The sequence below is a fragment of the Zingiber officinale genome, chromosome 5B (genome assembly GCF_018446385.1).
Source record: "Zingiber officinale cultivar Zhangliang chromosome 5B, Zo_v1.1, whole genome shotgun sequence".
Taxonomy (NCBI): Eukaryota; Viridiplantae; Streptophyta; class Magnoliopsida; order Zingiberales; family Zingiberaceae; genus Zingiber; species Zingiber officinale.
In genome coordinates this window covers 16,070,161-16,081,538 of record NC_055995.1, presented here as the reverse complement: position 1 = coordinate 16,081,538, position 11,378 = coordinate 16,070,161, and positions in this window count along the sequence as shown.

The following is an 11,378-nucleotide window of genomic DNA, read 5'->3' as shown; positions in this document are numbered from 1 at the left end:
TGGGTTAACTCCTCTTGCATTGCTAATATCCAGTCTTGGTCAGGTAGGACTTCTTCTATAGTCTTGAGTTCAATCTTTGAAATAAGAGCTATCTGACTTAGGTTTCTATAGGATGATCTAGTTCGTACTCCTAGGGTTGGGTCACCTAAAATTTAGTCAAATAGGTGGTTGGAATTTATCCTAGAAAGTCTTGTTTCATGATTAACAACTGGTTATTTTGACTCTTTAGGTTTAAATTAAATATCTTCATCTTCTATGTTTCTTGTATTAATATTTTCTATATTTTTATTAATATTTCCTTTTATTGAATGAAGTAAGTTATTTTCTTCATAAAAAATCACATTAGTTGTTTCTTCAATTTATAGGGTACTTTTGTTATAGACTTTATAAGCCCTATTGGTTGTGGAGTACCTACTACAAGAAAAACCTTCATAGACATCGGTGGAGCAACAGCAGTTTTAAGCAAAAATTGATGCCTTTGAGTATTTTACACCGGTTTTTCCAAAAATCGGTGTCTATAAGTGCAGATTTTTTCGCTCATAGACATCGGTTTTTAAACCAATGACTATGCGCGCCTTTTTTTTGTTAATAGACACTGATTTTAACAGCGGTTTTTAAAATCTGGTGTCTATGATAAAATAAAATAATTTAATTTTCCCACCAATACTTAGCCGAAATTTGTAACACTTCACTCTTCCCTCCAAACCTAAACCTATATCACACCGTCTCGCAACACCACCACCACTTTCCTCCTCGCCGCTACCAGTCCGACTATCTCTCTCAACCTCATCTCCCTCTTCCCCTTCCTAGATCGATGCACAACACAGCTTGCCTTTTGTTTGACTAAGGACGCAGAGGGTAGCAGCGTAGGAGGCCTAACCCATGGAGGACGAGGTGACGGAGTTGCATTCCATCCCCCCGACGGCGCCTCCAGAATTGGTAGCGGTAATGGCAGCTCACTCTCGCCCGCCGATCTCCGCTCCTCCATCTCAGCTGCACTCTCCATCGCTCATGTGATCGCCCCTACTGCCTTCGGCCACCCCCGCGGACGGCGATGTCGTGCACGCTAAGGACACCCAGCAGCTGGCCAGCCCCATGCGGAAGGTCGTGGTCAGCATGCGCGGGTACCTGGAGGAGATCGGCCACCTGACCAAGCTCGACCCCCAGGACACGTGGCTCCCCATCACGGAGTCAAGGAACGACAACGCCTACTACTCTGCCTTCCACACCCTCACCTCCGGTATCGGCTTCCAGGCACTCATCCTGTCGGTTGCCTTCACCTACCTTAGCTAGTATTTCCTCAAACACCTTCCCTGCTCTGCGTCAACAACACTAGCATACCAATAACTCCTTTTGTTCCATATTCACGATAGGTGTTGATTTTTCTCACAAAAAACAAACGTAAAAAGAATTAAAAATGGGCTATGCAAGAAAAATAGACACAGGTTTCCTGATCATAAGCAATTGATTGATAGTGTTAATTATATACAATCAAAGTAGCTTTAGGTCTCATCATCTCAATCCATATTAGAAACTCAAATAAGCTTGAAACTTTGCTTGTCAAGGCCATGTTCTTGCATGTGTAACCTAGAAACTCAAGTATAGTGGAAGCTAAAAAATATTAGAGTTTCATCTTCTTGATCTCTTGATTACAAGTATTAATTGATTGATGCATGCAATGTGTTTGATGAATTTTCTCAAACACTACCCTGAGTTGATTTTATCATTTTTGTTTGCTAGATTGAGGAGTTGTTATTTCCTATTGCTAAGTTGGTTTTATGTATTACTTGAACTATCAAGTTTCTTTAACAATGGAAGGGATTCCAGAGAATAGAGGCGTTAATTACAGTGCGTTAGAAGAACTGTTCAAAATTTCTGGATAGAGAAGCTCTCTCATGAGATATGAATTTTATGTCAGTATGTTGGAGGTTTATAATGAGAAGATCAGAGATCTTCTTGCAGATAGTCCCAACCAACTCTCAAAGAGGTAGAATTATCCTGGAAGGATTTGTAATCATGCATGATTGAAAACTGTTTTGTTACCTCTTGCCAAGTAAAGGTTCAATTTGTTGGGCTTTGTTGTTTTTCTGAAGGTTGGATATAAAGCAAGCATCAGATGGGACGCAAGATGTGCCTGGCCTTTTAGAACCTCAAGTTGGCAGCATAGATGATGTCTGGGAAATTCTGACAAATGGAGGAAGAAATAGATCTGTGGGGTCAACAAATGCTAACGAGCTGAGTAGCCGCTCTCACTCGTGAGTTTCTTCCTATTTTCCATTCAAATTATGCTTTTTGTTTTATGATAATCTTATCTATACTAGTACTTCTTCCTCTTAGTTGGAATAAGGCATGCTTGTATTCAAAGTTGTGTGATACTAAATGTATTTCTCTTCAATAACGTGTAGGTTTGGCATAATTATAGCTTTGATAGTCATATAATAGGAAACAATGGGATCAAGCTTGCTGGGTTCCATGTGGATACCATGCATCTTGCATGACTTTTTGATTCTTCTAGGACAATTGATGGGGGTTATTCACTTGAAGCACTTACAAGTGATCCAAAGATCATGTCTCAAGGAAACTCAGATGATGATGTTGAATTAATCAGTGGAAAGATGTCAATGAAATCCATCTTTGGTAAGAAAAAAATTAAAGAAAGATGGAACTGAAGGAAAAATTATCACACTTCCTCCTGTTGATGTTCTACAAAGAGAAGAACGAAGATCGTGGATCAGATATTCTGCTTTAGATGCAGTGAATACACTAAAACTTTTTAATCACTTGAAAGAAAAACTTATGCATGTACCATGGTTTTTGAAAGGCGGTATACAAGGAACAATGTATGACTTCTATGAAAAGTGTTGGCGCCCTTTTGGTGTTCTATTAGTAAAGATGGAATCTGAAGGAATTCTGGTCGATAAAGTCCATCTATCAAAGATTGAAAAGCTCGCTGTTGGTGATAAGCAAATAGTTGCAGATAAATTCAGACAGTGGGCATCCAAGTACTGTGAGGATGCCAAGTATATGAATGTGGGAAGTAATACTCAAATAAGGCAGCTGCTATTTGATGACACATCGAGGAGGTACTTAATATTTTTTTTAGCTATAGTTGTTTCTAACATTTTTACAATGTCGTATGGCCACACCAAAATGCCAAACACTATAGTTGATTACTAAAGTCTCCAAACACTATAGTTGATTACTAGACTTTTCAAAATTTTCCCATGAAGTTTATAGCATTTTGACAGATTTTTTTTAGCTACCAGTTTGTTGACTGTCAATTTTTATTAAGATTGGTAGAAGCCCCAGATTTGAACATTTTCCTAGAGTAAGCATGTCTTGTTTGAATATTTCATTTATAATTGCTTTATATATTGCCTGCTCAATAGTACTTGGAAGACCAAATTTACCTTGTTGGTTATCAAGTTGCATGTTGCAGTGATGAAAGATGGTAGAAGTATTGTGAAAAAAAATCTTGAGTATGTTTTGTTCTGATTTGCTTGATAAAGCTTTTCTATGTTTATGCAGGTTGTCTATGTGTCCACCAATCAAGGTTGCTTGATATTATGATTGTTACACATCAAGTTAATCACACTGTTTATGAACTGCTTTACCTGTTTATCAGATGAGTTCAACCCTATTATTGAATCAACAGTTCTGTAATTTTTCTCTTTTTGTCATTATGTTTTGCAGAGGTCGAAATGAGATGAATTTTGAGTCAAAGCCGTTGTCAAAGTTATTTAAGGTCCTTAATACTGAGAAAATATTTGAAGAAGGGAAGAAGGCTCCTCTCAAGTATCGTACAATTCATTTACATATGATTTATGAAGGTTTGCAAACCGATATGTATACAGCTAGTGGGTTTCTGTCTTTAAGTGTTGATGCTCTAAAAGTATTTGCTGGAAACATCCCCAGCAATCAGATTTATCGGATCAATAATGCATGTAATGATGAGTATGTCACTGAAGAAGGGATAATGGATGACCACAAGCTGTCAGATACAGGGACAGATTATGAAGACTGCTCTTATGGTACTGCATTTGAGGCATTTGGAGGAGGCAATAAAGGAAGGGAGGCCTGTGAAGCTATTGCTACTCTTTGTGAAACTTCTGCCATTGATTCACTGATAACAAATTTCATTATTCCCTTGTAGGTAAATTGATGAAACATATGTTCTTGCTTGCAAAATTTTTGTATAAAGTGGAGAAATGTTGCCTTATAACAGATTATTTCAAATGTGCAGATCAAAGAAGCTGAGCAAACAAGTAAAAGTTACCAGCAAAAGGTTACTTATCTCATTTTCAATCTCTATTTCAGTAGAATTTACAGCATCTTTAATTTCCCTTATGTAAGCAACAAACTGCAAAGGGTATTTGATTTTTGAAAACTTTGGATGATGCATGCATTTGCATGGAATGTAAATTGCGTATATTGTCCCATGTCAATTTCTTTCTGATGGTGATATTCTAGGACTTCTGCAGCATGTATAATTCTTCTGTTTTTGTTCTTTGCTGTATTTAAGTAGACCAAATGATACTTTTGTTTGACAGATTAGAACAGTGGATGTTTTAACTCAGAAAACTAGGCATTTGAAGGTGAAAAGTGGTGAGATTAGGAAAATGAAAGGCGCAAGAAGAATGGAGCAGTATAGCAAGTTGAACAGATTCTGATTCTCATAAATTAATGTAGCCTCAACTTGATTTTTGACTTACGATGTTCTACCTTGATGTGTACCATATCTATTAGCTTTTGATGTAAAAAGAATATTTATTTATTTTATGGATACTGTTGGAATATTTGTGAACAATGAATATTTGTGTATTTTATGGATCTATTAGCTTTTGATGTAAGAAGAATATTTATGTAATTTGTGAATATTTGTGTATTTTATGGATACTGTTGGAAGAAGAATATTTGTGTAATTTGTGAATATTTGTGTATTTTCTTGGATACTGTCGGTTTTTCACTGTTTCGGAAATCGAATTTGTGTTGTTAAACAATACTGATATTACATCGGTTTTCCACCGCTGCAAAACCGGTATCCTTAACTAATATTACATCGGTCATTTACCGCTGCCAAAACTGGTGTTATTAACATATAATATTATATCGATTTTACACCCGATGTTGTTAAGTGATACTACACCGATTTTAACCCGATGTCTAAAATGGCAGACCTTTTACATCGCCTTCATAGACATCGGTCGAAAATGTAATAGACATCGGTGGAAAACCGATGTCTATGAGGGTTTTTGTTGTAGTGACCCTAAAAAGATTCAGGGGTTGATTTTGATGTAAATTTTCCTAAGTAGTCCTTAGTGTTTAGAATGTGAACTTTACATCCAAACACCTTTAATAGTTTAAGTTGAGGATTTTATTATAATATATTTCATATAGAGTTTTATTCTGAAATTTATTGATTAAAATCTTATTTTGAATGTAGCAGGTTGTATTTATTGCCTCAACCCAGAATTGTTTATTCAAGTTGTATTCATTTAATATGGTTCTAGCGGCTTCTTGTAGGGTTCTATTTTTCCATTCTACTAGATCATTTTGTTGGGGGGTTCTAGGGCATGAGTACTCATATTTGTATACATTAATTTCATAAAATTCAATAAATTTATGATTTTCAAATTCCCTTCCATGATCACTTTTAATTTTAATATCTTTTTCATATTCTATTAACTTGCAAAAATTATTAAAGATTTCAAAGGTTTTATCTTTAGTTTTTAGAAATTTTACCTAATAAAATCTTGAATAATCATCAATTATAACTAAGTAATATTGATTTTTGTTTAGTGACTTGGCTCCATGTGAATCAAATAGGTCTAAGTGTAAGAGCTCAAGTATCGAGTTAGTTCTATTTAAGTTGGTTAACTTGTGGGTTGACTTGGTTTATTTACCTTGTTGGCAAGCATTACAAATTATATTTTCTATAAATTTTAATTTGGGTAAACCTCTAATTAAGTCATTTTGACTCATTTTTGAAATGAGTCTGGTATGTGTGTGACCCAATCTTCTGTGTCACAACTTAGTTTCCTCTTATTGTGTCAGGAGACACTTTAGTGAGGAAGTTGGTAGGTCAATTGTATAAATGTTTTATTTCCTAATTCCCTTAAGTGAAATTTCAATATTTTTAACATTTTTAATTAAAGACTTAGATTTTGAAAATGTGACTAAGTACCCAGAGTCACATAACTGACTAATGCTAAGTAAGTTAAAATTTAATTTATCAACAATAATAAAATCGGAACTCAGTTTGATATTACCTGTTTCGATCACCTTACATTTTCCATCGTTGCCGAATGCAATTGATCCTAAGTTCTTGAGTTGTAGCTTAGTGAATTTCAATCTATCCCTAGTCATGTGTCTAGAGCATCCACTATCTAGGGATGTAAATGAGCCAAGCAGCTCGTGAGCTATTCGAAGCTCGATTCGATAAAAGCTCGTTTGAGCTCGTTTAATGAGGCTCGTTAAGATAAACAAATCAAGCTCAAGCTTCACAATATTTGGCTCGTTAGCTCGTGAACATGTTCGTTAAGCTTATAAATGAACTTTTAAATAAAAAAAATAATAGTTTTAATATTGAATTTATAGATTTTACACTCTACTTATGAAAAACATAGACAAATATATTAAATTTATTTATTAGAATAAAATTATAAATTTTAACAAGAATATTATAAGTTTTTTAAAATATATAATTTAATTTTTAATGAATATTTAAATTTATAATTTATATTTATTAACCTCGTTTAGGCTCGATAAAAACTCGAATAAGCTCGTGAGCCATGAATATATTCGTTAAATAAAGCTCGAGCTCGATCTCGGCTCGATTAAAAACGAGTTAAACTCAAACATCCAAGAGTTTGGCTCGGCTCGGCTCGATTACACCCTTACCATTATCTAACATCCATTGATCCAAATCTTTATGTTCCTACACATAAAGTATTTGAATTTGGTTCAATTTGACGAATCAAAAGATAGTTTGATTGAAATTAGCTCCTTACTACTTCATCTCATGCAGTCTAGATTGTCAAACATATTATTCTCATGTGTGATTGTGAGATAGTTTTGTGTTTAATTAAATTTATTAAGTTAAGTTATGAATTAATTAGACTTAATAAATAAGATTTATTAAATTTGATTTATTAGATTAGGTTTATTAAATTAGATTAAATTATTAATTAAGATTTTATTAACTTAGATTTATTAAATAATTAAGATTTTATTAAATTAGATTTATTAAATTAGATTAAATTATTAATTAAGATTTTATTGATTTGTTAATTAAGATTTATTAAATTAGATTTATTAAATGAGATTAAATTATTAATTAAGATTTTATTAACTTAGATTTATTAAATGATTAATTAATTTTAAATTTATTAAATGATTAATTAATTTTAAATTTATTAAATTAGATTTATTAAATGATTAATTAATTCTAAATTTTACCTAAGTCCATCTCATCTTTTTCTAAATTATCAATCAGGGAACCTTATAGGTTTTTGTGATATGGTTAATTTTATCTTTGATTTAGGTTACCATCTAAGGATTAATTTACATTTGAGTTAGACTCAGGTTTTACAATCAGCCAATTAAATATTCATTTCAAAGATTGGCTTCCAAGATGTGGCGAGACACTAGGCATTCTTGGGTATGAGATTATCCACCACTTTTAGACAAAGTCTTTCAAAGAAATTGGATATTTAATTTTCTTTTTGAAACCCCTAGGTCTAACTAATCATGTGTAAAGCATGCCTAGGTCCTTATCTAGTCTAGTCTAAGCATGTATAATAAAGTAGTAAAAACAAGCATCAAACAAATTTATCGATAAAGATGGTCTTTTTATTGGCTCCCTCTAGATCATAGCCTCGATAGGGTCTATCAAGGTAATGGATATGATCCTTGGGGACCCAATATTGTCCAAGTCTAACTTGATTAACCAAGTTCAACTTGGGAACCCATGCTTGGACTATTTTTCTATTAGCTCTATTTACAAGTGATAAATAAGATCTATACTTTTGTTTAGCCTTAAACCCAAGTCCGGATCGGTTGTAAACGACTCTTTGTTTTCCAAGAATTAGATCTAGGTTCTTGGAACCCAAAGTGGACCGTTCCAATGTGTTTTTAAATTCTTTGACTTGAGTTTTCAAATTGAAATTTTCTTCCTCAAGTTGTTGGACTTGAGTTGAACTTCTAATTTGAACTAGCTCAGTCAAAGAACTCAATTTAGTCTCCTCCTTAAGGATTATTACTTCATTTTGGAGTAACTTGACTTGGAGGTTGGATTTGGCTAACTTACGCATAAGATAATTGACTAAATTATGCAGTTTAGTTAATTGAGAATTTCTTACAGTGGGGTTAAGCCCTTCGAAAATAGATACAGATCCGTGGCTTCGCTCGGACTCGATTTCCGATTCGCTCTCAATTTCTAATTCTTCAAGTTGTTCCCGGGCCGTAAGCGCGAGGAAGCTCGTCTGTTCGAGCTCTTCGTCGGAGTCTTATGAAAAAGACTCATCCCATGTTGCTTGTAGTGCTTTCTTCTTCCTTTGCTTCTTTGCTTCCTTTTAGTTTGGACAGTTGACTTTGATGTGTCCCTTTTGGTTGCAGTCGTAGCAGGTTACATCAAACTTCACTTTTAGGCTTGATTGTACCTTCTTAGATTGAATCACCTTTTTGATGTCCTTCTTGGTGAATCCTTTCTCTTTTTTTTTGTAGAGTTTACATACTAGGTTGATGATCTCGACTGTGATCTCGTCGTCGTCATCTTCTGAGTCTGATTCGTCTTCGGACTCGAGTTCGGTTCTGCGCTTTGCTTTTGGTTCCCGGGTTCTGCTCGTACTTGCAATCAAAACAATACCTATCTTGGTCGAGTGTGCATTAATCTATTCGTGCAATTCAAATTCGGAAAATAATTCATCTAACTTAATTGATGCAAGATTCTTTGATACTTTATAAGCATCTACCATGGATGCCCACAAAGTATTTCTCAGAAAGGCATTAAGTGTATACCTGATTATGTCACGATTTTATACCTTTGGACCTATTCCATGGAGACCATTCAGCAGATCCTGAACTCGCGCGTGAAGTTGGCTAGCCGTCTCACATTCCTATATTTTTATGTTATACAGTTTATTTAAGATCAAATCACGCTTTCTTACCTTAGTATCGGAAGTGCCCTCGTGTAGCTCGATCAATTTTTTCCACGGCTCTTTCACACTTGAGAACGGGATGATTTGGTTAAGCTCTTCATTGGTTAGGCCGCATTGAAGGGTGCAAGTTGCTTTAGCGTCGACTTCAATTTTCTTTATTAAGCTAGCATCCTAATTCACACATGATATTTATTTTCCAGCGCTGTCTCATGGAAGCTCGAGACCGATTTGGATAATTATCCACATCTCAACTTGCATCTTGAGGTGGTATTCCATCCGGCTCTTCCAGTAGCCAAAGTCCTCGCTGGAGAAAAGAGGCGGACGGGCTGTGCTGTAGCCTTCTTGGTGGGCCATTAAGGATCTAACACATACAAAAACAAGAAAACTTGTTCCAAGACTTGGTCTTAGATTAGTAGTGCAGGATTAAGAAAAAAAATATAAACTCGAGTGGTGTTTGCACTGACTTTGAGAAGCGAAAGAATTCGATCGAGAAAACAAATCAGAAGGCGACAATTTTACCAATTCCGATTGACTCCGAAAATTCACAAAATTACCACAAAAAATTACTTGAATGATGGTTTCACCGATTCGAAGTGACCCCGTTCTGATACCAATTGTAGGATCGAAAGTGTTAGAGGGGGGAGGGGTGAATAGTACTCGTGGCTTTCACGTTCATTTTAAAACAATTGAGTAATACACAGTAGAAAAATAAAAACAATACTAACACCAAGGTTTTTACTTAGTTTGGAGCCTGTGGCGACTCCTACTCCAAGGCCCACACTAGTTGAGTGTTTACTTTGGGCAATCACTATCAATTCGAAATATTACAACTTTAAGTACAGTTAATTAAATGCAGTAAAATATACCAACGACTAAGATTAGTAAACCTGGAGTTTCTTGTCATCAGAGCCGAGTTACAACTTTGTTGGATCGTTCTATGAGCAACACACGGAAGAAGGATTGCTAGTTCGAAGTTCTACTTGGCTGCTGCTCGAACCAAGCTTATATAGCCCGTTGAGGGTGCCTCCAACCGCATGGAGGGCGCCTCCAAGCCCATCGAAATCGCAGCATCGATAAGCTCCTGCATCTTCGCTGCTTATCTGCCTGAGGGCGCCTCCAAGCTCCATGGAGGGCACCTTGGGACTGTTCATCCAAAGCTTTTCTTGTGCCATTTTCATCCTACTAGGCATGTTAGTCTACAACAAAATATACCCTACAAAACAAAGTTAGTACAATAAAATAAGATAAATAGAAAGTTATTTTGACAGTCTCATGACTGTCCAGTTCTGACTTCGGATTTCCTCTCTGGAAACCCTAGGTCGAACCGACACCTACTGTTCCCTCATCGGGGAATGCGTCCTCAGCTACTCCACTCAGGAGAGTTACCTGTTTGCTAGATTGATCCTCTAGACCAACTGGACTTTTGCTCAGCATCTGAATCTCCAAGACTTTCTGCTGGATGTTCGCTCCATGACCCGTCCAGTCTTCCACCCGGTTCACGACACCAGGATTTTAACCTAGAGTCCCCGACTCTAGGGGTTTTTGCCCGAATCCTTCGACCCGCCAAGACTTTCTGCCTAGGGTTACCACCCCCTAGGACCTAGGGTTATCGCCCCCTAGGATTTTTCACCTGCCTACCCACAGCTAGGACTTTTACCTAAGTACACTTAAGACTTTCCTGTAATCTCATTCAAACTCGTTAGACTACAAATAACCTTAACTTTGAATCCTTTGCCATTATCAAAACTCAAGTTCGATCGTCGGATGCTTCCCACACCAACATGTATAATTTGGCTTAATGGGTTATTTCTATGTTCATAATATCAAGTGTTTTGTGTATTCTTATGGATGTATGATCGAGGGGCCTAGTGATAAGGGTAACCCTTTAACCGAACTTTATAGGAATCACTTTCATTAGATAGCATTGGATGTTAATAGAGATGACACTCTGACATGACCACCGTGGGGAAATGTCGGTAATGAATCAACCTTCCTACATATGCATAGGAATAGAGGATGGGTAATTGGTGATCCTTAATGTATTGATTAGCATCACAATGAAACCAAACTCCTAGAATATTTCCTTCAACCAAAGTCCTCAACCAATCTTCAACTCTCTTAATCTCTTTCTATTTCTTCTTCTTTCTCCCAATCTTATTTCTCTTTACTTTAGTGCATAAATTCTCAACCATCAATAGTTTAACTAATTCACTGTAATTG